The sequence below is a fragment of the Parasteatoda tepidariorum genome, chromosome 5, assembly GCF_043381705.1.
Source record: "Parasteatoda tepidariorum isolate YZ-2023 chromosome 5, CAS_Ptep_4.0, whole genome shotgun sequence".
NCBI classification, from domain to species: Eukaryota; Metazoa; Arthropoda; class Arachnida; order Araneae; family Theridiidae; genus Parasteatoda; species Parasteatoda tepidariorum.
Genome location: NC_092208.1, coordinates 40343555 through 40349554, shown reverse-complemented (window position 1 = coordinate 40349554; position 6000 = coordinate 40343555). Strand labels below are relative to the sequence as shown.

Genomic DNA, 6000 nt, shown 5'->3' with positions numbered 1-6000 from the left:
TTTTAGATACTTTTATTTCTTGAAAAATGGATTTTGACGAGTAGGTAGTCCTAAAACTCAAAATTGTAATAAAATGGTTGTAGAGTTATAAATGTAAAAGTTAAAGTTTCCTAATGAATCATTCAGATTAAAATCTTATGAAGGATTTAAAAACTGAACTGGATATTTTGGAGCTTTAAGGATTGTTTTGAAATAAGTGTTTTTTTTTAAATCCTTCCTGGTCCATTTTGTTGATATTCAATAGGAAATAAGATTCAGAGAATTTGGACACAAAAGGGCTAAATTCAATCTTAATTACCTAACTCTTTATTTATTAAAATTTAAATCATAAAATTATTTAAAAACGCACTATCTGAATAAATTTAATATCATTCATGTATATTATTCTTGTGAAACAGCTACGGCCGTGCACCCATGTAGCCAGTTTTTTTCTATATTATGTTTGTGCCGTCCCTATACTTATGATATCTCTTTGAGTTTTGTCAGACCCGGAGAATCAGGGCTTCCATAGGAGACTAAAAATGTAAAAAGTGGTAGAAACTCAATTTCTTTTTATTTATTTATAATCTCTTTAATCGATAAATCGTTATTACTAATTTGACTTACATTTTAAATTATTCATAAAGGAAAAACATTCCTTGCAATTGCTTCAAATGTAAACTAAAATGTATGCAATAAAAAGTTGCTAATTTTTGTCTCTTTTAATAAATCTTTGAAGCCTTAGTCACCTGGATGAAATCAGTCAAAGCCCACAAGGGCTGATACTCAGTAACTAGAGAAATTCTGATATTCAATTTTAATTTTAATATTCAAATATTCAATTTTAATTTTACTACCAGTGGTTAGAAAAAACACTCTCGGAAAAATTAAAAGTAGGCAGATATGAAAAAAATAATTTCTGAAAAAAGTTGAGGAGTAATAATTTAGCAAGTTTGAAAACTTCGGGAGGATATATGTGAAAACTACTTAATTCACCTCCTTAAATTTAATTAAAATTGAATTCTATTGAATTTCGGTTAGTATCATGAAACATTAAGCACGTTTTTGTTTCAAGATCTTAGCAGTCTTGTAAGACATAACAACGTTCGAAATGTATATTTTAAGGGGGGTTTTTTTGTATTTAAAATGCTGATGAATGTTAAAATATTTCACTTTTGTACTCCCAGTAGTTTAATATGCGGTTTGAAATAATATCTGAATAATAATGACGTTACCAATTATTAAAATATAAACATTTTAAGTTTTACAGTTGTCACTTTTGATGTCTTCTAACAGGTGACTTAGACCTCTCTCCCCCCGCGTAGCATCATACACATCCCATCCAGTAGTTGTGTCATGCTATACCTATTTAAAAACCAAGCAAGAATAGTAAAATATTTTCAGCATTTAGTTTGTAGTTATTTACCCTTCTTTTTTATTATTATTTTGGCGGGTCCGGAGCAGTTGGCATCTCTGTTAGTATTAAGTTGTCATAATTAACATTTATATCAATATTGAACCACTTTACTCCCTCTTTTTATTCTTTAACCGGTAAATTTCATCATTCTGCACTTAAAAATATTACTTCATTTAATCGCCTGGCTGTTTTGTTTCTCTCTAATAGATGGCGCTAAAATCATCCATTACATTAGAACATTTTTCATTCATTCATCAAGCAGACGTGAAAAGACGTGGGGAAAAGCCAATGCGGGTGTGCTTGGATGTTATTGTTTTGTAAACGTTTCTCTTGATGCTTTTTTTTTTAAAGTAATAATAAATTAGAGTTTGCAATCTGTAGAAGAATTAGGAGATAATGAAAAGTTTTAAATGAAAGTAATTTATTAACACCTTATAATCTAAAGGTTAATTTCCCTCTTTGAAAAGGTGCAACAGGTATGCCTTAAATTTCTATAATTTTCTTTTAAAAAATTTCTTTCTTTATACTTTGCAAAAACAACACAAATTTGCTCTTTATATTTGGTAGAATTATTAAAAAAATGAGCATATACAATTAATATTGAAAAGATTTTACTTGGATCTTGCTTACTGAATAAACCAAAAAATTTTAATTAAAAATTTTACTTAGATTTGAAATACTCTGGGCATAGTTTAATAAAATTTAAATGATATCAAGTAAAAAAAATCTATTGTACTACATTTAATTAAAAAATGTTCTTCCAAAAATATGAAAAAGCGATGTTCAAAAATTTTCGTTTTAGGTAAGTTTTTTGCTTATTAAGCAAATCAAACATTTATAATTAAGAATTATATTTAGATTTGAAATATTCTGAACATAGTCATAAAATTAAAATGATATCAAATACAAGAAAACTATTGTACTACATTTAATCAAAAAATGTCTATTCTTTTTTTTATTTTCTCACGTTTTCTTTTGTCGTTTATGAATGAGCTACATTTTAAAAATTTAGTTGTGGCAGTCTAGTCTTTATTATTTTTTGAAAAATTTCTTTAATTCTAGACTTTTTGTTGTTTCTGCTTTCGTAAAAATTGAATGGATAGGAAATAAAAATGAATTTTAAAAGCGATTGATACGAAACAGAGCATTTTGAAGAAAAACGCAGGGATAAGACAGAAAATTATATTTAACCAATAAGCTAGAGATAAAACAAAAATTTAAGTGTACTCAATGAGCAACATATTTGTGGATGATCTCCGTTGACAAATCGCGTCCCACTCCTCCATTAACTATTAAGAATTGTTTAAACTAAAATATAACTCTTAACTATTATTTAGCTCGTCATTTGTGCCAAACTTATAGCTCAGTTTGTTTCAACTTTTCTTGACCACTGCAAGAAAAGAATTTTTATCGGTTTCGTAACTATATACTTATTAGTATTTAATTAGTCCAGATAGTTTATGCAATTTATTTTTCAATACCTTTTTAAATAAAAATGATTAATCGGTGAAAATTGTATAAATACTTTTATTTAAATTGTTGTATTTTCTATTGCGGGAACAACTAATCCCAATCCTCTTCGCTTTTCGACACAAAATAACTAATTTCATAAAAATCTAAAGAAACTCATTAAAAGAAAAAATATTCCTATCTTTGACCCCTCATGTCACAGACTTCTCTTCTCTAAAGATTTGTTTTGCGTCTCTAAACATTTTTCAGTTATTTTATTCGCGAAAAAATATTTAAATTAATTATTTTCTGTCGTTAGAACAAATGTAATGAATTTCTGACATTGGCTGATAATTTAGTTTAATTAAATAGTCTTACAATATGGAATTCAGTTATCGCAGCATAATGGTTGGCGTGAGAAAAAATAATTAATGCTTAAGAATTTCTAAACTTGTTTAATTGAATTTCTGGACAGTACACAATTTTGTTTAAACAGCATTTGTCAAGTCCTTATAAAAATTAAAAAAGTAATGTCAATAATTTAATAAAGTGGTAGCAAATTTCATTTGATTAGCTTTCATTTTAAAATTAAAGATTCAAAATCCCAGTTCTAACAACAAGATATAGTTATTTCGAAATGTTATGACCATAGTGATTATTACTGTAAGGTGACCAACGCTCTCAAGAAAAAAAAAACTAAATATTTGGTTGCAAAATTTATAAAAGAGCATTCGAAAATTCCCCTATTATCTTTTTAAAATTTATTTTCTGTTAGAGAATCCCAGCAAAGGATCTCGGTCTAAGAATAATTGATAAAGTGGTTAATTTTCAAATATTCGTATCAAAATTTTACCATCTGTTTTATATTTCCTAGAGGAGGCTAATCAGTTTATATTACAGATCTATATTAAAATACATTTCATTTTGCTACTACTTTTTAAGTTTTTAAAATACCCTGTATATGAGGAAGGTTTTAGCACGCCCGACCCTCATCCACGGAAATACAAAATTTTCAGTAATTTATAAATTTAAATACTCATTTAAATTATAAACTTAATATAATTTGTATTTACATATGCGAAAGAAAAACTTTTAAAAACCCCATGCACAATTATTTATTGAAGCGTGTATATTTAGCAGTAAAACATTTGATAACTAAAAAGAATAATCATAAAATGCCTTGTTAATATGACGGTGATATTTATAATCTATTATTATAGAATTTCTTAGAATACTAATAATAATACTAAATAAACAAAAACAAAAATCAAGTTTTGCCTTAAACTCATTTCTTTGTCACAAATAGAACAAAATCAACGACATAATTATTGGAAGGTAATGCTACATCAGGCAAATAATAAAAAATAACTGACAACGGAATGGCGCAATAATTTTTATTTATTTTCTGCTGACAGTTTCACATGTCTGCATCAGCTTTATTTATGTAGTAACAGATCAGGTGATTTAGTCTTCTGTGATACGCTATGAGTGATGATTTGAATAGATATTTGTATTGCAGTTTAAAATTTTCACAGGTTGTAGTTTATTTTACAAAAACTTTTGATGTCAATTAAATGAAGCTTAACTTCCAAACTCAATTGATCCATCATACTTAAAATTTGAACCATTAATATTTGCTTCTTTCAACTGTTTTGTTTACTACGAAAGATCAAAATATTAACACATTAATTTATAATATCTACAATCAAAAATAATTATTAAAGGAAAGAATAAAAGCAAACGAAATGATGGAGCAGTTAAGTACTACTGTCACTACAGTCAAACTCACTTATAACGAACCCGATTTAACTATAACCTGGAAATAATAAAGAAATTTCAAATACTACTTTGGTACAATATTGAGTCCTTTGGAGCATAGCTCGCTTTAAACAAATGAATTCCGATTTTAGGGAGCAATATTTCCGTGATTCATAAAATTTCTACTTGATTAAAAATTTCTAAAATTTAACTAAAATTTCTACTTCTGAGGCTTAGTTAATCCCATCTTGGACTTGTTTCTTGGGCAATGAGTTATAGAAAAAGAAGAATGCAGCAAAGATAGAATAAGACAGTTCAAATCAAATAAACTAACTTCTTTTGAACCTTCAGAAGTTAAAAATAAATGAATAAAGTATGCAGTTTATTTGCCATTTAGTAAGTTTGTATGAATTTTTATGATATTTTCAATAAATCGTTTTTTACGAGCACTCAGTTTTAACGAGCAAATTGCGGTTCCTTCGCGCCATAAGCGAGTTCGATTGTATTAATAAAATAAAAATTACCTATAAATGATACGAAGAGAGGACTATTATCGGTGAGTTATTATCTATATCATTGTGCATATTTCATATATACTATTAATAAAATGTTTCTGAAAATATTATATTCTTCTTAGAATCTTATTCCCAGTAATCTATAATTGACGATCGTAATAAATAATAAGAAAATAAAATAAAATTTTGAATTCTGTGTTTTTAAATTGAACAAAAAAGAAGAAAAAATTTTTTTGTCAGACCTGAATCGGAAATAGTGAGACACATCTCTTTCGAAAGATATGAGGAATTTTCGGTGCTCATAGAGATATATTGCGAGAGTGATGTGTCTGTTAAGTTTTTAGGTTGGAGAAAAGTAACAAATTCATTATAGTTTACTTTTAAAACATAAATATAAAATTTTTTCGTATTATTTTATTCTTTTTATTTTCTTTTTTTTTAGTTTCATTTGTTTATTTAAGAAATTGATCCCAATTTTGATTGGCGACAAATTTTTCTAACAATCAGTAACTAAAACTTTTCGCTTGCTCCTTCATTAGCTATCCTTTCGTCGAACTTCTTTTGTCTCATTCATACAAACAAGAAACGCGGAGTACAGCTTCTGTTTGTCCACTTTTATTCTCCTAAAATTACTCCTTTACACTATTTTTCTTCAGACTTCTACTGAGATAAGTGGTCGATATAAAGGAATTCTCAACTTTTCACCAGTTTGCTTCAGATTTCTACTGAGATAGGTGGACAATACAGAAGAATTCTCAACTTTTCTTCAGACTTCTACTTCTAGACGATTCAAAAGAATTCCCAACTTTTCACCACTTGCTCCAGACTTCTAATGAGATAGGTGAACGATAAAAGAGAATTAACAACTTTTCACGTCGTTGC

The 6000-nt window shown here is 27.5% G+C and overlaps 1 protein-coding gene across 1 annotated transcript in view; it reads left to right on the top strand.

Moving 5' to 3' along the window:
* Positions 1 to 1626: 1626 nt before the first annotated feature.
* LOC107450815 (ADAMTS-like protein 5) overlaps positions 1627 to 6000 on the top strand; it is a 65028-nt gene continuing 60654 nt past the window's right edge. Inside the window, exon 1 of the mRNA XM_043043204.2 lies at positions 1627 to 1872. The gene's annotated coding sequence lies outside the window, so the exon portion shown is untranslated. The remainder of the gene's footprint in view (positions 1873 to 6000) is intronic.